At 45.3% G+C, this 24,107-nt stretch overlaps 1 protein-coding gene across 1 annotated transcript in view; it reads left to right on the plus strand.

The window, feature by feature from the left end:
* Positions 1-24,107, plus strand: part of LOC146174031 (uncharacterized) — a 346,349-nt gene that overhangs the window by 151,273 nt on the left and 170,969 nt on the right. The gene's annotated exons all lie outside the window — the stretch shown is intronic.

Here is a 24,107-nt window from a genome sequence, read left to right on the forward strand (position 1 = left end):
CAAGGAAGCAGATAAGCAATATCTGCTTACTTTGATGTGACTTAAAATTATGAGGAAACAGTGGAATTTTGTAGCATACTATTAGGAACTTACTGATGAAAACGGCGTAGCAGTGCGATGAATAGTGAAACATTGCGTCTATATAAAGTTGATCCTGCTCTCACCACGAGTAGTTAGTAGTTAGGACTGCCATGCTAAACCAATGGGTTACGTTTCTCAAAAAGAATAGACAAAATAAAAGGTTCCCAGGGATCACCTGCGGACATGATAAATAGTATACGCACCCTTTTGATATGCAAAAAAAAAAAGAAAATTGCGTTCTCCAACAATTTCATGCTGAAAACAAAACGTATTAGTCCACATTTTATGTGTATGCTCTCTTTATAAGGGTGCAGTTTTTTTTCTGATCAGTCACGTAAACTACTCTCTCCAGAGCGGGTGCCATATTGAGATGGGTGCTAATTTAAACAACGGCCTCGCTAAACGAAATGCGAACATAACTGTGGATTCGACGACTCTTGGCACGGCCGGGCTTCTTAGGTTCCATTTGATTTCTAAGAGGAGAACGTAAACGCTGATCATTATTGATATCTCATGTCTTCACATGCTTCGTTTCTCCCTATGCGATGAGCCCGTCAGCACATTTCAGTAGTAAAAACCTGTGTGTGATAATTGAAACTATGAGCGCGAATCAAGCTTGTGCGAACTAAGTTATCACGGAATCCAGCTCGTTACCAGTGCGAGTCGAGTCCAAATTGCAGATAGCCAGACTTTCGATTCCTTTCTTCGATCGTGTGAATTATTTACGAACTAACTGAACGCGCATTTATAGCCACGTCTGGAAAGGAATGAATATTCTAAGCAAGTAACGAGCTCAGCATTGGGGTACCGCCCGTATTTAAATATGGATAGCTGCGAGTCCAGGCAGCAAACAAAGAGATAAAGATTGGAAACGATTGTGGAATGAAGTAGGAAAAAGAATTCTAATCTCGCAGTCCTTTTTCTAATTAGGAATAAGCCGACACGAAGACTCATCCTCTTGTGTCTTTTTTTTTTTTCCGAAATCTCCATTATTTTCCCGTTCGCCGTCGCGAAAAATTTGAGGAAACGCACGAAGGTGCAGCCGCACTTTTGAAGTTTTGATAAACTGCTCTCGCACACTCTCAAGTCTGGATGGGAAGTAATGGCGTCCGGAAGGAAAAGGAAGTTGGTTTCATTCCTCTTATTTACGATTTGGCTTGCCTCACTGTTCCTCAATGGAGGTAATTTTCTTCAGGTGCTCTCCTGGCGGTCGATTGCCTTTAATTAAGAGATCTCTAATTGTTATTTTCACTTCGTGTTTTTATTCTTACGTTTTCTTTCTTCTAGGTAGCTGTGGAGGGCCTTCTCACGTTTTCTTTCTTCTAGGTCGCTGTGGAGGGCTTTCTCGTGTTTCTCACCTGTCGATTGTGAAAACCGACAGGTGGAGCTTGGAACGAGAACAGCTTAGGGTGCCTCGATATGTCAGCGCCGCCGTTGAACAGCTTATAGTCGCACTGGGTGCTGCCTGGAACGAATGTGGCGTGGACAGAGCTCAATTTGGCGAACCTGCTTGTTCGTTAGTGTGCGCGGATAATCTGTCTGCTTATTAAAGATGAAAAAAAAAATGCAGTGGCTTAGGTCAGCTACGTTCGGTTATGCAAGCGGGAGCTTTGTCATGCTTGGTTATGCTGTGTTGTTATGCCAGGTTAGATCGATATAGATAACCTAGTCTACAGAGCGAAAGCTCGATTAAGCATGTTCAGACACTGGTTTCCTATTTTGTAACTCCTCCATGGCTGTCTGCAAACGTCAAGGAAACGCAGCCCATGCACTGATTCCAGCGTACTCCTCAATGGCTGTCTGCGAACATCAAGGACACCACAACTAGGTCTTGACGACATGAAGATGTCGAGGGCATATTGAAAGGGGGGCACCCAGGAGGCTAGTCAGATGGGCTGCGGGGGCGGTGGAGAAAAGGGTAGGCAGGGCTGTGGGGCATTGTGTCAGGTGATGTATATTTGCGGAGCTATGAACAGGTACCATAAAAGTTGCCAAGTGTGTGAAGAAGCAGAAGAAGCAGGTGTGCGAAGTAGTAGAGGAGTGAGGAGGAGCACAAAACATCTGTATTTATTTAGTCAACGGGGGGGGGGGGGGGGGGGGGGGGCTCAGTCAAGGGTCCAGTTGGTCGTGGCTGCAGTAACAGCGCGGCGAGCCAGCCATTGCTGGCGCTCCGGGCAGGGGCGTAGTAGAAGTAGAAGAAGAAGCGAAGCAGCAGCAAATGAAGAAGTGGGACGTCAGATTCTTACTACGTCGAGAAAACAGTTGATGGAAAGGCCATTGCAACAGCTTGGCCTTAGTTTAAGCAGCCCGACATTGTTATCATTTGGCGCCACGTACCATCCTTGGGCACAGTCACAGGTCTGTTTTTACCGCCATGCAAAATTTGTTACTGGACCCAAATCGTTTGCCTTGCTAAATATTTAAACATCACTTGTTCTACAATTGTAGTGTCAATCTGCCGTGAGTGTTACTTTTCATTTTATATTTCACTTATTTCCCGTTTTGTTTCCTTTCCTCTACCCCTCAAATCATTTTTTTTATGCAAGTGTACTTTAAAAAAAAATCTTTGCTACCCAATTCTTGGCCGATCCCCCTCTGTGGGTATGTGCCGTAAGTTATTTCGACAACAACAACAACAACAACAACAACAACAACAACAACAACAACAACAACAACAACAACAACAACAACAACAACAACAACAACAACAACAACAACAACAACAACAACAACAACAACAACAACGTCAGATTCTTGCACCGCACCCAAGGTCAAACACACAGAACTGATGACCTTGGCTCGAAAAGGCCAGCAAAGCTTTCGGGTAAAATAAAAATTAGGACGGTGTTTAAGCTTCGCCTTAATGTGAACGCGATGACGCCTTTGACGCCACCTTTTTATTCCGGGAATTCTTGGTATTCATGAACTGGCACACAGTTTGGCAGGGCGATAAGCGTTTTTAGAGGGTCTGGGTGAGTGAGGGAATAAACTTTATTCAATTAAGACAAAAACAAAGCTGGTTTTAGGGGAAAATAAGGCATAGTATTTTTCTCGATTCTCGGTGGACACCTACACCTGCACTTATAATTAACTGCACACATTCGGAAGTACATATGTTGTCGGTTCGATCCCCAATGGTAACAAACTATAGCCCCTAACTTGACTGGCATAGGGATACTAAATGATACGCGAAATGACATGTCACCATCCTAAACAATGAACGTAAAGTGGTTACGTCAAACTTTTTGTAGGAAATCACGTGAACAGTTTTTTCGAAAAGTATTTCTCTAAACTACGGGTACGGTGGCGGTGATGTCGGTTCGACTGAACGAGCTGTATGCGCTTCGCGTAAATAAAGAAAAATCAAACAGAGACAGCTGTCTTGAAACGCTACAGCCTGCCCCGTTACCCGCATCATGGCGTCGAAAATGCACGTGAATCGCTCATTTCTGGAAACCCCCGTGGTCGCTTATCAGAGTGACCGGGTGGAAGGGGAGATTGGGAGAGCACGACAGGTGCTCTGCTGCCCTGTCAAACGCGCATTTATAGGCGAGGTTAGCTTTGTCTGTGGCCGCTCACTTTGTCTTTGCTCTGGGCGCAACCCCTAAATTTCTCTCGGTAGAGGCCATGAGAATGGCAATTTAGAAAAACTTAAAACTGTAAGCTGAGAGTTATAATTAAAAAGTCAAAGCTGTAATAATATTTAACCAGGATGCTTGCTAAGAAGTTTTAGATGAATTCTGGCGCACATCAGCGCTTGCAGTGGTATGTAGAACAAACTCTTTTAACCGGAAAAATACATTTTTAAGAATTACTGTCATTATTCGGTGGAATACCCTGTATATCCTTACACTTTCAAGTAAAAAAAGAAAACGAATGCTCTGTTAAATTGAGTACAAAAATCTATCGAGCGCCATAGCTACGCGCAGGGGTACTATTTAAAAGAAGTCTAGCAGCAACTGCTGTAAATCAAGTGTTGTGAATGCGTTCGTCATAAGACTGAGCATGAACTCAGTCATCGTATACCGGCTTGAAAGTGAAATTTCTCCCTTTACACCGCGGCTTGTTTGGGTGGTTTTTAACGTTTGCCATCAGCACTGAATAGGCGCAAAGGCCGCGTAGAGCCGTTCCCAGTAAAGCTAAATGTCGAACCACGTGGCTATTGAGCTCCATTGAGCAATGCGATAATTCAAAAGCAGGGTGCTGGAAACGACTGGAATATATATAGTCAACGAGTGATTTCAGTATTGCGTACTTTTCATTCAGCTTATCGATTTCATTACTGGTAGGGTTATTAAATAGGATACGGCACCGGGACATACGAACATACCGACAGCACAATGAAATAGTAACCAATTGCGCATGTTGTATAAAGGTTACTGTGACTAGTTATATACTTCCCTCACATATCACCATAACATCATCCGTTATCCTGTTTTGTTCTACGCTGATTTGCTTCCACATCCCCCCCCCCCTCCCCCTATGTAATGCCCTATTGGGCCTTTAGGGTATTTCAGTTAAATAAATAAAGATTCATTAAAGGTAACCTAACAATGCATGCACTATTACGCATTTTAATATTAGTGGTTTTTAGCGTTAATAAATATTAGGGGCTGTTACTAACTCAGCGTTCGGTACTTTGGCGATTTATGATATTTGTGATGCAGTGAACGAACAGCACCCAGCACCTGTACGGAGTGCGCTTAGAAGGCTCTTCGCTGACGGTGACGTCACTACTCACGTGACATCAGGTGGACGCAATGCGGCCGTAGTTTCGCACTTGTCCGATGTTCAGTGATGGGGTTGTTATTCTCAGCCGGACGTCACCGGCTACGAGATGGTCGCGTAGTTATATCAGTCATGCTGCCCCTCAAGCCGCGAATAAGGCACCAGCAGCTTCGCTGCCACAGTTTCAAAATGTAGGAGAAAAATCAGTGCGGTAAGGCCGACTAAATCGACCATGGCTATCTTATCCAAAATTAGTTTGGTTTCTAGTTTCTGTGGTTTAACGTCCCAAAGCTACTCAGGCTATGGGAGACGCTGTGCAAAATTAGGTTGAGAGGAAGCAGCTACTTCCAATTGGTACCAAAACGTATATCGCGAGGCAGTAATGGGGATGGTAATAACACGAATTTCCTTTTGTGCATAACTTACTGTTCGCGATTTCTTTGCTTGGCTCCCTTCGCTGCCTCGTTGGAAGCTAGCAAAAGAGGCGATGAAGCTACGTTTCATGCTTATATTTGTTTCTTCAGGAGGTGCAGCAAAAATTACTGCAAAAGCTTTTCATTAGTATTCCTTGTTCGGCATGCAACCGAAGGCCTCTGATTCCACAGACATCAAAGACGCGCTCACAGAATGCTAATAAATACCGGGAATATTCCAATAAGGCATCAAAGACACGAAAGAGGGCCCAGTTAACTGTGAGTGGAATGTATGATTCTCTTTGTTCCAAGCTTACCTGCTTTGAACGTTCATTCATTTGAATTTTCACTTTTCTCGACATAAGGAAGGAGTTCTCGTTTTCTCGCTTGTTTATGTCTTTTTTCTTCGCCTTGGTACCCCCATATGCAGCTTCCTCGTTTGACAGGGCGCTTTTAAGAGATCACTTCTCCAAATTCTGCCGCCGGCTCCCGCGAATTACTTTTTTCAAGGTTCGAATTTATTCTGCCCGGGGATGCTTCCATTTGCGAGAAGTTGCTTCTACTCTGCTTCTATTCTCTCCGCTTCGTGCCTTGTCTTCGGTGGCCTCTGGTGGCAGAGACGATGCCTTATACTTGGACGCCTGTCCCCGGGAATTCATATTTTTGAGCCTAGCGAGCAGAGGATGAACGATTGGGCGGAGCTCGTGATTTATCTCCCCTGCGGGGGAACCTTTTTTTTTTTTCCCGATGAAACTCCGCGGCCTCGGGGCTTAAGCGACGGGCGAAAATAGAAGTTCCTGTTGCTACGTCTTCGCATGGGACGCCCCTTTGGATCGCCCTCTTTTCTCCCTTCGGTTTTTACCGTTCTGTTTGTTTCTTCATGCAGTGCATGTACTTTGCATTCTATATGGCTAAGCTCTTTTCGAATGGAGATGCGAGTGCGTGGATGCATGCAAACGAGTGATTCTGAGCATGCAAAATTCCTCAGTTTTTTTCTTCCGCTTTGCAACATTCCTTCGGATAGTAAATAAAACTGCAAATACCATTCATTTGAGAAGTGTTGGTTTTACTCGCAACGTTATAAACATGCTCTAATATGTTGAGTCTGACATCTCGAAGCGGCCCCTAGTCGATAAGGGACGCAGTAGTAGAAAGCCTACGATTAAATTATATTGCGCATTGTTCTTTAGCGCGTTCATACATCGCACAGCGTCCGGGTATTCGCATTTTGCTTACATAGTATGCCAACACCGTGAATGGAATTCGAACCCTCGTCATTGGTAGTGTTGTATAGAGCTATTGCGGCGACAGTCAGAACTCGATACCTTGCTTTCTTCGCTCTCGGTTGCTAATCGTAAAGGAAGAGATAAAAGAAAAGAATTTGCCTTCAGTAAGGCTTTCATACTAAAAAAAGAGTATGAGGCAATAACCTCACATTTTCTCACACAATCTCACTCAATTCACATAAGGAATCACAAACAAGCTGCATATAATTGCATAAGGTCTCATAGTTTCTTGTACATTATCATAAATTATGTGCGATATTTTATGGTAATGATGTGCACCATATGAGAGCCTATGCGATTAGATGAGATTTTATGAGGTTATTGCCCCGTAGAACTTTTCGTTTTTCAGTAGGGTGTGTGTTCAGGCAGGATCATTTGGCATGTATTTATTACTCGTATGCTCTTTTATAATGTAAAAGCTTAAAATAACAGTAAAAGGATAGATTGGACACCGACCCAAGAATTGCGTAGCTCCCATGCTAGTTACCCTGGAAAGAGAAGTTCACTTTGCGACTAAAACACATTAAGAAAACATTCTAGCAGTTCAACGCTGCTGAACCGAATGTGGAGCGAGAGCTTTGGCGGCGGGTGACCAAACTTGTTGCATTTTACGCAACCAGCGTTCCGTCGAACGCATCAAAGTTCACTGGCGTTCTATGCGTAACCCTCTTTCATTCCTGTTATAAACGTGCCTGAGTGGCATAGGGTATACCGTGCATTTAAATGTCATGGCAGTCTAATACTAATGTCACCCTCACACATGAAAGGAGAGGCCGGAATTGGCGCTCTTTTAGTTACCGACAAAATGAGTGTGAAATTCTCAAGGGTAGAAGAGTGCAGCTTTGTCTACAAAATTCAAAACATTTAAGTCTTTTTAGCCGTGATAATGTGAAAGCTTCGTCTTCCTAATAATCGCTGTGTTTCGCCTCTGTCTCTGGTTACCGCATCTCTGCCCCTTGCTGGTGATTTTGTCGCATCACCTCAGCGTCTTGTAGACGATTTTCTTTCGGAATGTCATTGGGCACGTTGAAGACTCGCATGACGAGCAAGATGTGTGGACGGTGCAACGCATATATTTCCTCTCACGCCAAGTAAAGATCTTTCCGCATGGCGTCCCTCGTCGCTGTCTGCGTACTTGTGGTGACGCCTGCCCGCTCAACGTGAATGTAATGACGTGTGAGTGCGAAGAGGACGGCACAGATACGCGCGTACAGTGTCTTTGGCGCGGAAACCGGATGACGTACGACCTTACACTTTCCCCCTCTACTACCTCGCATGCAGCTTCGACGCGCCGTACATCTCGCAATGCACATGCGCTCGCTGGCTTCGTACTTCTGCCTACGAACAGCTGGGGTTTGGCACCACAAATTGACGACGTCGCCAACTGCTGTTTGCATCAATGTGGCTACTCGCATTAAGATAACTAGAGGTATTGGCTTAGTTAAACAATCTGTGTATTCGGTTCCTATCTCACCCTCTCATCTCAAAGAAGCTGTTCTAGTTGCTAGCTCTTGCAAAATCATCCCTGTTTCATTTCGTCAGATCGCCTGCCGAGCAACTCGTGGTTGGCCATCTCACCCGCTAGCTATCGCAGGCCGATAGGTTAATCCGGGAAGTTTCGTTCATGATGTAAATGTCGACGTTGAGTTTTGAGGGCAATAAGGCCTTTCACACTGTCCAGTTAAAATGCACTACTTGGCAGACACTTTTAAATTTTGAGTTTTCGCCTGCGAGCCAAACACTCTAATATTAGGACGCTGCAACTAAGCTCTGTGTTTGGAGTGTGCACTCGTATATAATGCTTCCATTATTGTTTCATTTAATCGCGATCAGTAGTCGGCTTTTGTTGGATCATTTCTTGTTAGAAACTCTTGACCACCCCGTGGTCTTTCAGTAACACATAAAAAACTCTTAGATCATAAATGACAGGTTACTAGTAGTCCTCAAGAGCGAAGCAAGTTCTCATTAAAAGAACAGCAATGTGATGTTACAAAAAGGGTTCAGTTGAAATGGAGGACAAAGATGAAAGCAGGAGAACGAAAAATGTTAAGTGTAACGTTAAGAGACAGGAAGCGAACAGAGTGGGCCAGGCAACAAAAGTGGATTAGTGATCTCGTAGTATAAATCCAGAACACGGATTTGGCAGGGTGAGGTGACGCAATAAAAATGCGAGATAACGGGTGGTCTTTAAGGACGACATGTACCGGACTCGAAGAGTAGACGACCGTAGCAGGAGGCGGTCGAATGTGAAGTGGGTGGTTGAAATTTGCGGGAATCAAATGGATGCAGCTGCCACAGGACGTATAAATAGAAGGGATATGGGAGAGGACTTTTCCGTGAGAGTAATCGTGGTGATGATGATGAAAGTGATGGAGAGCTGAAGGATGAAAGCAGCCCCGGGAATCAATGCAAAGACGAGGCATCCAAGCTACGAGAAGCTTCCGTTGTGCCACTGAGCTGTACAAAGCATTTGTTGACCATAGTCATGCATGTATCGTCGTGCTACTGCCAGCTGGCCGCCGCTGATGGCACTGAAATCGCTAGTAGGGCTTGAGATGGTTGGAAATCACGCCATATTGGCGTGTTGCTTGCTGTCCGCATGTACTGGGGACATCATTAGCCACTCGCGGCGCAGTTTATTGGCTACAGTGTTTTCTACGACTGTATCACTTACGTTCTCCGAATGCATTTGGTGATGTCGTTTTACTGGAAACGTATAATGGGCTACTTTTCTTTCATTTGTACTGTGCCAAATCTGCTTCATCATTCGGGTTAATAAATATTCTTTGGTATTAAATTAAATGACAAAAAGTTCGCCATATGGGTCTACGTAACTCTAATGCTAACGTTAAGAACAAAGTTAGGGATGCTAGAACTTGCAAAGGATGAATGTTTCCATAGAAGGATAACATCATGAGGCGTGGAACTCGCCATCATGGAGAGCTCCAGTTTCATTTCGAGTGTTGGAGCTTTTTACCCCGGACTTATAACTAATTATGGAAAAACGAGCGGAGAGAACGCTTTCACAAGAAGGAGCACACAAGACCATGAGACCAAGGAGCAAGATCAAACGTTTCGTGCCCCGTGCCTGGGAAGTGCCGTGCCAGCTCGCTTCTCTAGAGTAAAACATGCGGTTGCGCCGTATATAGCACTAAAGCCACACAGTGAGAGCTAGTCATCTCTAGAGAGCACTACGTAATATACTGGAATGATGTGCGTGATAAAGGAGGGCTGGAGGTTTCGGGCTTCAAACGACTGAATAAGTGAGAAGGGAGTCCCAAGATAGTGCACTCTCATTCACTACAGTCATGCAGATAAACATATTTCAGTACGAATCCGACAAGACGAAGAAGCCTCGATCTGCTGTTATAAGCAGGGAAAGTTTAACAGCCCAAAACTAGAGCATGGTTTTATCAGCAAATCCTTCATGTAGACCTGTCCAGCTAAATTGCCTTTGAGCTACCCTAATGAGTGTGTGAGTGTGTTTTTGTGTGTGTTCTGTTCTCCTAATACATTCGTTTGTTTTTCTCGGTTATTTAAATTTTGTACCAACCTACTGCTGGCCTTCTGAGCATATTTTTATTACTTTACGGTCCTGTTTCGTAAATTAGCGCGACTGCATTTAAAAGGATAATGTTTAAATGCCCCGTTATCTAGAAATACCCGCGTTGGAGTTGCAAGCGAAAAGTCGCTGGCATGCTGACAGGCAACACAGCTGAGCACTGTTTGTGCACCGAGTTGTGTGACGTCGTCACAGTACATCACATGCCTCGGTCGGAGCTTTCAACTCAGGCACCTCTTTTCAGATGGAAGCGGGAGATGTGATTAGAACGCTCCAGGACCCGCGAATTTGTAGTCAGGCCCACTTTCCCTAGTCAACGTAGACCCGTTCATACCACCTGTGTTGTCCCCTTGCCTCCATCTGGTCGTTTCTGCGGTTTTATTTTTACGACGTTCATACGGTTTGGTTATAGCGAGTTTTAGATTGTTGTCTGGTGGTCTTTCACTTAATGTGGGAACTTAAGAGTATCCCAGTCAGAAAAAACTACAGAAAATTTTCAGATGTTACGACAGAATTTCTGTGCGGGTTTTGACGCGAAACCTGTTGTGACAACAGAACATTCTGTAGTAACATCAGAAATTTCTGTAGTTACAACAGAAAAGTACTACAGAACTACAGACAACAGAAATATACTACAGAGAAACTGCAGAACTACAGAAAAGTACTACAGAACTACAGAAAATTCCGATGGTTACGACAGAACTACAGGATATTTTGTCGTATTTTTGACACAGTTCTGTAGTTTTTTTCGACTGGGATATGCTAATTAAATGCGTATGTCTGAGGATTAGACAAGCATTGAGTACCGATTAATCGAATAGAAATGTACATGTCGATGAGGGGTGACTGTACGCAAAAAAGAAATCGCTGGCTGAGCCACTTACGAGGTGTTTTCGTGTGATGTTGGGGAGCTTCAGTACTCACAATGTTTCTTTATTTGAACCTCATCTGAGTCTGACCGCCGTTGCTTGCATAGTTACAGACACAGCAATCTCGTGGTGACCAGCATAGCAAATGTAGCACTATGATTGTGCACTGGCATTGCAGGCTTGAATTTTGAATAATGAATAGTTAGGAGTAAATCTAAGCACAAAATCGTGAAATAATTAAACGAGCAGCGCATTTAAGGCCTGAGACCCATATAAAAAAGATGCTGCTCCCGTCCTTCCTCCCCTACGCCCTCACTCCAGAAACCGAGGCCCGACCTCACGCGACTGGCCGTGCTGCGTCGTGGAGCAAGAATGGAGCAGCGAGGGCTGTACGTGACAGCAGCCTATAACGCACTTTTAACAAATTATCGTCCTCGGCGCGCCTTTGCTCGAACGACTCTCATTTGCTGACCGACAAGCGAGGGTGTCTTAAATTATTAATAGATAACGAACGGGCGTGATATGCAGTGGTTAGAACGTAAATGGTGGCAGAGGGCCAGTGCTAAGCACGCGACAAAAGGGAACCACTTCAACATTGCTGCTCCAAAAGTGTAAGTTTGCTTAATATTTTGCTGCGTTTTCCCGGTTTACTCGTTCCCCCAGTAAAATACATCTTATAAAGGGATTTCGATACCGCTATATGAAAAAAAAAAAGATTTGAGGGTATTGTTCGTTACTTTAATTAAGCTATATATTTAGATTTTTTCGTGGGTGTTTAATTTACACCTATGCATTTAGTTTTCTGAACATCAGTTTGTTCATAAGGGTGCACGTGACAGTTGAATAAGAGAATGCGAAATGCAGGACTGTCTTATTATCCTATAGGGGCCCATACTGTTACGTCTTCTTGCGTGTTGTTTTAGTGTGCTCGCTGCACTGGCTGCCGACGTGCCCCGAAGAAACACAAATTTTTTTTTTTCTGACGAGCAATATGCTATTTGATTATCTTTTTTAAGCGCGGAAAGAAGGAAAAGTTAAAACATTTTGACACGCTCAAGTTGAAGCTTTCCGTGCTGCAGAGCATTCAATATTAATGCCGTGACCACCTAGTTCTATACCTCTTTACTTCGCGTACCTCCGCAACGAAATTTGTATTATAATGTTCTTCTGCTGATAACAGTATTTCGCGATCGATTACAGGTCAACGGTATATGCTTTAACAGAAAGAGAAGTAGAAGAGGGTTCATTTTCGGTGCAACCTCAGTGCTGTTTAAGAGAGCCAACTTGGTCAAACCTTATTGGGAGTTTTCCACAATGGTATCCCATCACAGTTTACTTAAAGTGTGAAAGACCATTAAAAAACTGAGCAGTGGATGTTTGCTATAAACTATCCAATCCGAGAGGCACTTCCGCTGCTCAAGAGCTGAGGTGACTGCGTTCCGGACTGTTGAGTTGCTAGTAAATAAAAAAAAAAATAGCGATATACGAAGGAAGTACCATTTCAGTGTCCCTTTGAAGTGAAGTTACAGGGAAAAGTTGTGCCCAAATTATATTATACACGGCGACTTAAAGAGTGCATAGATCCCGGAATTCTTGCTCCAGTTCCGATTTCAAGCGTGCGCCGTGAATTTTATATGCGTGAAGCATTTCTTCATATTTTTACTTTTAGAGAAATTCGCATGTTCACAATAGAAAAACGAAAGAATATTTAATATCCAGCAGGTCCGTCTTAAAGTGCCATGAATGCGAAGAGGTTCTAGAAGAAGGCCGAACGATATGCACTAGCACGGGTATTTTCCATGCGGACGCCTGTTCATTGCAGCTTGTAAAAGAGCGCCATATGTGCTCCAAGGTATGAAACTGAGTACCTTCTCTCAGGTGCATATTCTCGATTGCCGCTTTGACCTAATAATCACTCAAGCGCCCACCATTTCCACGAGCGTTCGCTTCTCAGAGCGTATGGGTGATATACTTAGTCGCCATTTTACCTAAATGGGTTTGGCTTGGTTGAGAGGACAACGTCCCAAAGTGACTCAGGCTTTGAGGGACGCCGTTTATATAGTGGAGGGTTCCAACAATTTCGAACACCTGGGGTTCCTCAAAGTGCGCTGACATCGCTCAGCACACAGGCGCCTTGCTTTTCGCGTCTACCGAAAAGCGGCCACCGAGGCCGGGATTCAACCCCGCGTCTTTCGGTTCAGCAATCGAGCGCCGTACCCACTGAGTCACCGAGGCGGAGCGTTTGAATATGTGCATTTATTGTTGCCACCATACGCTACTCCGACCATATTTATCAGTAATGAGGCCCTTTGCGCAGCTTTCGGTAAAACAAAGTGTTCTATTTAAACTCGACATCGCCCAATTTTGCCTTATGGCCTTTCATTTGGACAATTGTATTGCAAAAAAACAAGAAAATGCATATAAAACCAAGAATCGTTGCTTTTGTATCGTTGTTTTGCGTTGTAAAGAAGGCTGCGGCCTCCTGTCAAGTCGCTCTCTTCCGAAGCGATTTTTACCCACAGTCTCTCCATCAGGGATGGAAATAAAAGAAATTAATTTTATTATTACAGTTTAGGAAATACTTTGGTCTAAACCTTTTGGGTCATCCTTGAAAAGAAATATACAAATATACCACACCGGACATACATTTTACGTGCTGGTCATTTGTCTTTCACGCTAATGCAATTTCCAAGTTATTGAAGTGCTGGCTATAAATAAGCCTACCTTACGCTCTAGGTTCTCTCTACAAACCGGCGCCATTAGGGCCAAACAAAAACAACAATGTATAAAGATCGGCTTCTGTTTTGCTTTTCAATAAATTCCCTGAGTGTCGCTCCTGCTATCGTTCCTCAAGGACGATAGGTTTCCTGCCTGTCCTCGAAACGGGATTCCGCTTTCACATTGAGAGAAACAAAGAAGACACGTACTATTAAATAGAAGATTCTGACAAATGGATGGCCCGGGCACTCAGCAACGCCGTACACGGTACACCGGATGGAACTGTTATGAAGCAGACCGTAGCAACAACAAAACCCGGAGGACAATAAATAAAGAACCTGGACACGCAAGCAGGGATACACACGTGCGGCGGCGCGATCGTGATGACCCCGCTATCCACGTTACGCGCGTGCGCTCCCGCACACAGCTGACCTTTGTTGGGGAACCCGAGTCTCCATCGACGGAGGATAAATAGAGTGCCTCCTGCAGCTGCAGAAGCAATAGATGGAAGCCGAGCCTGGCCGAGCACAGGACACCATGGTTTCGGGATGAAAGGCGGGGACGATGGGGCGTCCGTCCGTCGCTGATTGACCCGAACCGGGCACGACCGGGCATCGCTACGACGAGCGCCGGTGATTGATTTACGGCCCAAGGGAGAGTCTGTGTCGTCGCATAATACACACGCACGCGAGCGCGAGCCCTTCTTTTCCCTTTTTTTTGTCGTGCTCGCGCTCGATTATCGCCGACGCCGGGATGAGCGCTAGCTCGGTCGTCGCATCGTCCGGCGCCAGAACCGCCCCTTCCTCACCCTTTCCCCATCAGAACGTCCTCCTTTCTCTCGTTCTTGGTGATGGCCATAACTGCATTCGTTACTCTTCTCCCCAAAGTCCCCTCTTTCCGAATCTCCGCTCTCCCCTCTTCCCGCGTCGTCGTCGTAGGGAGCATCTTGTTCGCCTTTCTGGTATACGATGACCCTGCTTTTCGCGTAGAGGCTGCAGCGATGATGATCGGGTTTGCGAAAAAGGGGGCGTCGTGTTTCCCTTTATTGCTGACCTGGTGGATCGGACTTTCATCCCACAAGGTGTTCCCCCGTCGATAATGTCGGGCTCGCACTGCCCGTACTGCCTCGCTGGTGCTCTAGTTTACGACTTGCCACTTGAACAAGCAATCGATAGTGGGCGTGCTGAAGATATTCCAGGCGTATCACTTGCCTTCTAACCAATAACCTTCGTTGGCCCGAACTGTCAACGATTGCGGCAATGCTCTTCCCTTTTTCTTTCCCTTACCTGGTACCTCCCTGAGAGGGACTCCAGTGAGTTATGACCACAGATGGTGCGTCTTAGTGGCTCTTAAGGTGATTCCACAATATAGACACCACTTAACTTCAACTACCAGCTGCCAGAACAATAGTACTACAGCACCTGCGGCAACCATACTATTACTTCGACTGCTACTCCCACCATTACGGCTGTTACTACTAAAACCACGACTAACGGCGGTAACATTAGCGCTGCTGCTGTTGCTGCTGCGGCAAAAAGCACGTAATCTCAGCCAAGACAATGTAATGCAACCATTCATCTAATAGGGGAGGAGGAGGAAAAACAACTCTGTTGACAAACCCCGAAACTGCCCATAGTCCTCGAGGGGAGGCTAATTTCAGGATGCCACCTGGCCGGGGCAGTGCTCGTGGGCAGGTTGCCCGCTTGATGCAATCGGCTTGTGAGTACCACGTAGAGTCCATACCGCGTGGTATGGGCACTGCGGCACTCACACACTGACCGCATGTTCTTCTCTCTCTCTCTTCTTCGTGTTCTTCGGGCTTGGTTAAGTGTTTGGGGGAAGTTTGGTTAGCCCTGGTTCGCTGAGGATGGGGGGGGGATGGGAGGGGCTCGGCCTTTTCTGCATTGGTTGACTCGGTCAATGTGTGCTCGGTGGGGCAAGAAGACCGCAAGATTGTCCGAGGGAAGGCCACAACTATGGCTGGTGATCGAGTAGGGCTGTGATGCCCAGATAATTTGGGCTTGAACCTTTTAGATGTTTTTCATTAGCAATAGGAGGAGCAGTCATATTATATTGCGCCTTGGAGGTAGTTCAAGCAGGCTGCTTAAAAGTTTGTAGAGGTGTTTGCTCTGGTATTGGAGCTGACTTCGAAGAGTATATCGCTTCTTCGACCTCCGTTGGCATGGATTAGCTTAGGGCTTTGTGACTGTGATCACCATACAGTCGACCATCGGCCATAACGCATCGGCGTAGATTTTCTAGGTGCTCTTACTACTCCTTAGGCGTTTAGCCCTTGCTGCTCTTTTGTACAGGTTACTATTTCCTATCCATGCTGTTATAAAAGGTACCAACCTTGATGTGGGCCCTGGTTTCCCAAGTTATGCCTCGACATTTCATAGTGCGTTGGTATATCTGGTATGTTTGCATGTATAGTACAATTCTGCCTATGTATGCCGCAACAGGGCGGAGTATTTAGGTTGTCATTTGTAAGGGGAATAATTATACCTGCGTGTTGTGTGGGCTTATGATGCTAATAGAGCAGTTAGATTATGTCCCCCACAATTTCCGGATTCATGAAACACTACGAGAGAAAGGCTCCTCTAGTTCGACCATCACATCATAAACCACTAAGAACGTACCCAGTATCTCGCCCTGTGAGCCTCGACCGGAAGGGAGCCGTTCCCAGTGTTACCCATGAAAGCATGCTGAGCGGGATGGCAAGAACAGGGTGTTGTAGGACAACTGGACTTTCCGGTCGAACAGAATGCTGTTCTTGGCACCAAAACCGCACTCAGTGAATTAATTCCGTGAGCGCTCTGCAAAGATCAGTCCTCTCACCTGTCTCGTTCAACATCGCACTCATCGTCTTGCCGGACTTGACAAAGTAAACCTTTCGGGCATTATATGTCGATTACATTTTGTCTTTTGCGTCCACCTGTCATGCCAGATGGTATCAAAGATAGCCTTTAAGAAGAGGCAGATATTGCCCAAACTAAGTAGCAATGATCCCCCTTCGCAAAAAAAAAAAAAAAATCGGTTTTATGCGAAAGCAGTACTTCGACAGTCACAGCGAGACCTCGGGTGGCCGCAGCTACGCCATGAAAAGGCGTAGCTACGGTCTCCTCATAAAAAAATCAGCCTGCCATGATATTTGAATTCACGTTACCCCTATGCCACGAGCAGGAGCTGTCAACTCGGGTCGCCCCTTTCATATGGGAGGGTGATATCAAAATCAGCCTGCCAGAACCGTTTGCATTCTCGTTACCCCCACGACACGCAGACACGTCCATACGGCTTGGTTCAAGTCTGACTTTATATGTGGGCTGGTAGCTTACGCGTTCGCGTCATACCCTTAAAGGATGAGCTTAAGTGTCCCCAATAATGTAGCACCTTACACTGATAGGGCGTGATAGGGGAATAATGTAGCAGGTAAAGGAAGCTTCCGCTATCGCTTTCTGAATTCAACTAGGGTTAACCAGAGCTAAACCACAACTAATTTTTGTTATACCATTCCTCCTAGTTTTCATACTAAGAACTCTAATATCAGGGTGAAAGTAGGTAGAATAAACTACTAATAGTATGTTCTAGCGGAAATATGCAACTGGCGCCACGAGGCACAGCGCGGATCACAACCGCTGCCTGAGACAGAGGCCCGGATGTCGTGTGACGTCATACCGAAGACCAGAGAAGGTTCCTATGTGGCTCGCGCTGCTCAGAATGCGGATCGCAGCTCTCCGCGGTGTTATAAAAGCGAATATGGCATAATATTTTCACTGAAATGGACGTCAGGAGTTCAAGCATATGCGTTCGTATCAGTTTTGCCAGCAAACTACGCAGCACCTTCTTCGAAGTAAACCGACTTTCAAAACTTGCTCTTGTACAGAGTATAAGACACTTTTCACTAGTGAAAAAACCGTATGAGTCACTATAACCTCATACAGATTTCTCATAGTAAACTCATACAAATGTCACAAAATCGCATATATTTGTCATACGTTTAACGATTTTGTATGAGATGATATCAGATTTGGACGACATTAATATGAGCATCTGTATGAGGTTATTGCGACTCATATGGGTTTTACACTAGGAACAGCTCATGTCATTGTGGGCTGTAAGTAGAAAGAAGATGGCCATCATCGAAACCTTGGACCGCATTCTCGACAAGGAAGAGATGCAAGCATTGTATAAGCCGGCTACCACCATCATACGCACTTGCCCCGCACAAAACACTATTGTTTCAGAAAAAGGCACATTGCAATGGGTAAAATACTCTCCTCTTTGTACCAGGCTTCATGTGCATGAGAAATAAGTAATTTTATGGAAAGAATGAATTGCATCAAAGCTGACGTCACACAAACGAGCAAAGAGAGGAACGTGGTGGCCGAGTTCTGCGAAGCATATATGTCAGACACCGATGGAACGATTGTGCTAAAGACGGAGTCAAACCAGCGCATAACGCTGCTTTCTCAGCAGACGCGGGGAGCCGTTCCTTGTTCCTACACCCACTGTATAGGTTCAGTGAACCAACGTTGGCGACCTGTCCCGCGTACACGTGACTGTTCAGCATGCACGTGTACCGCTGAGTGTTTGCGTTTTTGTCAGGAGAAGAGAGAACTAGTCAGAGGGGAACAAGGGTATTAGAATGGTGGCGGTCTATGCTCTAACCAAAAATTTGTTTAGAGTGACGCAAGATATTTCAGGCGCCTTGTACCAGCAGCACTTTCTAAACTTCCACAATGTGAAAAAGGAAAACAATTTCGCACCTTAAAGTTCCCTCAAACACTGTGAAAACTCTATTTTAGCCACATCTTGCTCCTCAAATTTCCTAGAAAGAGAACATATTTGTGAATGGAACTTGATTGCTCTGAAATGAGGTAATTTTGCCGCCATTTTTTCGTGCTCCTCTTCTTAGCCTCACCATTTTCTGCCAAACCGCTTACATAGCAGCGTTGCCGTAAACTCTTGCTTTCTCCTAAGCTACAGTTCAAAGCTTTCAACCATTCCTGTAGATCTTTATAAACCTTAAATTTACACCAAGGGAGTCAAACTTTGCGCCAGCTCAGGCACACAGCTGCAAATAGGAAATAAACGTTGGCGAGAGTGGTGAAATGTATCAAACACTGTTTCTCTTGCCGCGGTAGTGTTCGCAGTCATTTAGATAACGATCACGCGCTTGAATTTGGGGAGAAGGTCTCTTACTCGAGCTCCTCGATGCGGCATAGGTTTACTCTCTACTTGTAATAATCTTTTAAGGTAGCTATGTTAATATCTATTAACATCAGTATTGGCGGTGTGGCCATTGCTGATAATTCTTTCAGTGCACTATAAATGAATCTAGTTGTATTGCTATTTTGGTTGTGCTCACAACAGTACCCGTAGTACTTTCAATACCGCTACTGCCACTGCTGCGGTTACTAACACGGCAATGGTAGGGTTATCGTTATAGCTTGCAAAAGCCGAAATTAATCTCGACTGGCGAAAGACGTGAAGCCACAGAATTAGGGAAACACTTCGGATTAATTAACGCCGACAGCTGCTCTGTTGCCACTAGCGCCAAGCTGTCGGAAAATACATGCAGCAGGCGCTACTTATCCTGCACGCGTCTCGACACGACCGCCGCTTCTGGCACAATTTGATCCCACGCACAAGCAACGCGCGCAGCGTCATGGTTCGCAGCCTCAGAAAGAGACCAAGTCCGCAAGAGCGTGACAAATCGTGCTCTGGCCCGACAGCTGTGCGAGTCAGAAACGTCACGGTGTGAATACGGCAGTCCTTCCGCTGAGGACGCCGCCCGGCCAAGCAGCGGCAGCGGCGAAAGAAAACGCTGCGGCATCCGCCCTTTGCACCGCCACAACCAGCGACTGCGGCGGCAGTGACGGATCCAGCCACGCGAGATCTCGCGGAACCGTGCGCGCCGTGCGTTTCTTCCTCTCGATTCCCTTGAGCCGCTGCGCGCGCGCCTTCCCTTTGCAATCCCACTTTATTTCCCTCCGCTCCCTCAGTGTTTCCCGTCTTTCTTCCGCTTCCTTCCTTAAAGCTGATTCCCTGGTGCCTACCGCGAGTCACTCCCTTTCCCGCATTTCCTCTTTCAATCCCTTTTTATTTCCCCTTCAGTCGGTTTCCTCTTTTCCCTGACTTCGACCGAGATTTGCATGAAACGTGCAAGGGAGAGATATATGCCGATCATCCATGCGTGTACTTTGCCAGCGCGCGTCACCCTTTCTCTCCTCTCTACATTTCCCCATTTCCCCTTTATTTCCTTCCCTGGTCCCGCTTGAAGCGTCCTCTTCCCTCGCGGAGTTAGTTGGTCGAAAGCGCTCAGCCAGAACGTTCCACCACACGCCTCGCCTATCGTGTACGCAGCAGCGCGGCGTGAATTTGTCTTCTTTTGTCGAGCTTGCTTTTCTACTCCCCTCCTGTCTTTCCCGTCCGCACGCATTGGACAATCTGTTGAGTAGTTCCGAGGGTAAAGATGGTGGGGGAGATGGGGAACGACACCAGGTGCTTGAAAGCGCATTCTGCGTCAGATCTACTGAGATGTGTCGGCTCAATCGTGCTCCGACGCTTTTCGCCAAGCGCCCGTAAAAAAATATCTACCTTTCCCTTTTTTCCCTTTTCTGTCTCAGTGATGTCGAAAGCAGTCGTTTTGTTTTGTTGGCGGTCTGTGTCGCCGCTGAGGTATGGTGCTTGGCCGCCTGCCACTTTCCCTGGCATTCAAAGCGGCCGCCATTGCCTGTAAGCGATTCTTCGTGACTAGGTAAACAAAGCGGAGAGAAATATCGCCTTTTTGTGAGACAACCCCTTCCGTCTTGCAGGATTTAAAGCAGATGGAGAACTGTACACTTTTCTTCTTTTTTGTTTTCAACACTGAGCTGCATTTCTTTGCCTTCTTTCGTAGAAGAGACAAGTACAGAACTACGGAGCACGTCTTTCTCACAATACTTACAAGGCTAGCAACAATACGCTCAAATAGACGGAGTTCTGCGCAGATCAATAAATTGCCAATGCAATAGACAAAGTAACACTTACGCCAGAGCTCTTTAATATTAATTATCAGTTGCGAAACTTTTCATAGGACCCATGCATCAAAAAAGTGCCCCTCTGATTTAAAAAAAAATGGCTGGTTATAGATAGTGGCGGCACCCGCAGTCAAGTAAACTCTGTCCTAGTTACACACATTTAGATTCTTGATACATGCATGGCAACATGGTAAATAAAATCACTTGAATAGGTGCAGTAGCAAAACTTATTAGACGTAATAACCGTAGAGATAGCTAAAAGAGAAAGGAAAGAAGCGATTTTCAGATTGCGATAAAATAGCAGATAGCTTTTATTGGCCGCTTCTAGGTGGCGCCAAAATTCATACGTATTCGAAAAATGAATAAAACTGGTCAGTTTCTGAAGTGGAGTTTCGGAGCTGGTGCGATAAAAAAGCTCTGTCTTACACTAGCTATATTTTCTATGCTTCGAGTTCCGACGTGTGCCAGATGGCGGCTTCGGCGTTTCATAGATTTCTATCTGCCCAAACAATCCCCCTGATGACCCAAACGCAGTGGCAAAAAGGCCCAAAGAGCCCTCTTGACACGCGCATGAACAGCAGCTGCAGCCGCTAGAGTCCCGGACTAGGAAACGCTCCCACACTCTATCCCTTGTCTCTCATTAAAGGTTTTCAATCAGTGCTGAATGTGGCGTCGGTGATCATGAGTGCTCGTAATATGTGACTAGCCGTGAAGAAACTTTCATCCGGTCGAGTCTTCACACACCGTGATTCGGTAATGAGCCTGCCTAGTTTCCCATAATTGTATTTTTACTGACAGACAAAGTTATCAAGATTTCTGTTCCATTAAAATTCGCGTTACTCATTGTGGACTTCTTTTAAAGCGAAAAAGTTGCGGCGGCTTGTCAGCTAATTTTGAAAGTCGGGTTAAATCAAGTTCTTCACCTTACATCTGATTTAAGTTCCGTGCTGATTAGCATCCTTTTGTACCTGGACGATAACTTATGCCTTTCTTCATTCTGTCAGATGCTCTCTTTGCACCTGTGTTGGTTTCGTTCGGCGTGTCTCAATGTTTCGCGTACTATGAAGGAGGCACGTAAATTCCAACATGTCTAACCGGCCCGTTGACCCAGTTTTGAAGCCATGGAGTTATCATCATAAAGAAGAGACTGGGATCATTTTTCAGGTTCCCGTTTTCGATGCGAACAATTTTCTTCGTGAAAAAGTTTTGGGCCACTGTTTGTAGGAGGAAAGGTTTGCAATTTGCTGGACCATTAGCAAATAACTTTAGTGTCTCCTTAAATGTGAGCGGTAGGTGCATGCCCGCCGACTAACGCCAAGAAGGCCATAACTTATGCTCTGCTTAAGCTTAAACTCCTTGCGCTACATGTATCCACAACATTACAAGCTCATACGCACGTGTGCACAGGCGATCATTTCCCCAGGTGTAACATAAGGCCGGTTAGACGGAAATCAATTTGCTGAACAACAATCGTGACATTAAATGATGGCAAACATGCATAAGGCACAGCGCCGCTTTTGTTATAATATGTCTATGAAAAGAGCGTGGAAACGCGACTGAAAAAAACCTAAAGTTCTACCGGGCAATAGCCTCACAAAATCTCACCAAATCGTATAGACTCTCTTACGGTGGACGTCATTATCATAAAATATTTCGCATAATTTATGATAATGTACAAGAAGCTATGAGATCTTATGCAATTATATGCGATTTGTATGTGATTTCTTATGCGAATTGAGGGCGATTGTGTGAGAAAATGTGAGGTTATGGCCTCATACAACTTTTTCAATGCGGAACGCTTCAGCCTACTGAATCAAGTCATTTGCGCTGCAGCAGAATCTATTGCGTAGATTGCGTATTGCGTACATAAGCGTAGTCGATAAATGAATGCTCGGATGTGTGCCGTAATGGTTTCCATATCGGAAACTATTACGTTTAGATGAATCGCGGGCGACGTATATTTAATGTGGTATAGTCACTGTCGCCCGTGTACGATAGAACGAAATAACGAAAAATAAATAATAGGCAGAAGGTTAATAAAGTGGTGCGACCGACTTTCGGCGTAAGCATGAAGTAGTTGAGGAGCGGTGGAAACCAATTACAAAGGATATGCATGCAAATGTATCTACAGAAACCAGATATAATGACGCGTACAAAGTGTATTCTGAGAGTCAGTGTACACCTAAAACGACGTGTGTGATCGTAACAGAATACGTGACCACTCCTTGGCGTATACAAGATGCAAAGCGCAGGCACAGCAAAACATCCTTCGGGATAGACCCAGATGGCCACAACTGCAGTTTATCGCGGTGTGTCGTATACATCAACTATGTTGCACGATGTGCCGTATAATCATTCTGTTTTCTCTCGTCACCCTCCAGCATCATTTTGTATCAGTAATCCTAACTTATGGATCGAATATATATAAGCTGATAATCAGATCCGTTCCGAGAAATCTCAGTGAATAAAGCATACCTAATCCTTCTTTTTTTATCACCAACGTGTACATGGAAGTCTGAGGACATACACCTAGTTACTCGGTTCACGAAGCCCAGCCTGTGGTCAATATTATGTCAGAGCCAAAGTGCCTAGAACAGAGTTTACTTAATTAACAGTCCCAGTCGATATTAACTCCAGAACCCTGTCAAAAATACGACAAAATATTCTGTAGTTCTGTTGTAAATGTCAGATTTTTCTGTAGTTCTCTAGTGCTTTTCTAGAAGTCTGTAATTTTTCTGTAGTATAATTTTGTTGTCGGTAGTTCTGTAGCACTTTTCCGTTGTAACTACAGAAATATTAGATGTTACTACAGAGCGTTCTGTTGTCACAACAGCCTTCCCGTCAAAAACAGCACAGAAATTCTGTCGTAACAACAGAACATTTTTCTGTAGTTGTTTTGCGACTGGATGTTGCGCAGTAACTTAAGCACTTTAGTTAGCAAGCCGCAGGTTTGTATCGCTCCATGCAACTGCGCTTCAAATGTTACAACATATAAGAAGCGACGAAGTAACGACTATGAAATGAGGGAATTTGCTAAGGGGTGCTCTGGCTGCATGCTTTTCTTTGCCGGGACCAAAAAGCACTCTGAACTCTTATCGCGCCTTTGCTGCACGTGGTCGGCCCACCATGGTGTTGCAGTGGTTACGGCGCTTGACAGCTGTGCCCAAGGATGCGGGCGGGCGCTTTTCGATGGAGGCGAAAAGCAAGGCGTCCGTGTGCTGTGCGATGTCAGTGCACGTTAAAGAACCCCTGGTGGTCGAAATTTCCGGAGTCCTCCACTACGGCGTCTCTCATAGCCTGAGTTGCTTTGGGATGTTAAACCCAATAAACCAACCACGTTATTGGCACTTACACGACGTTGTACACGTTTTATATCCGGTCACTAGATCACCGTTGATCTTTTATGCTCTCGCAATTTCGGCCGTATA

Source organism: Amblyomma maculatum, chromosome 11 (assembly GCF_055883805.1).
Source record: "Amblyomma maculatum isolate TAMU_Amacu chromosome 11, ASM5588380v1, whole genome shotgun sequence".
NCBI lineage: Eukaryota > Metazoa > Arthropoda > Arachnida > Ixodida > Ixodidae > Amblyomma > Amblyomma maculatum.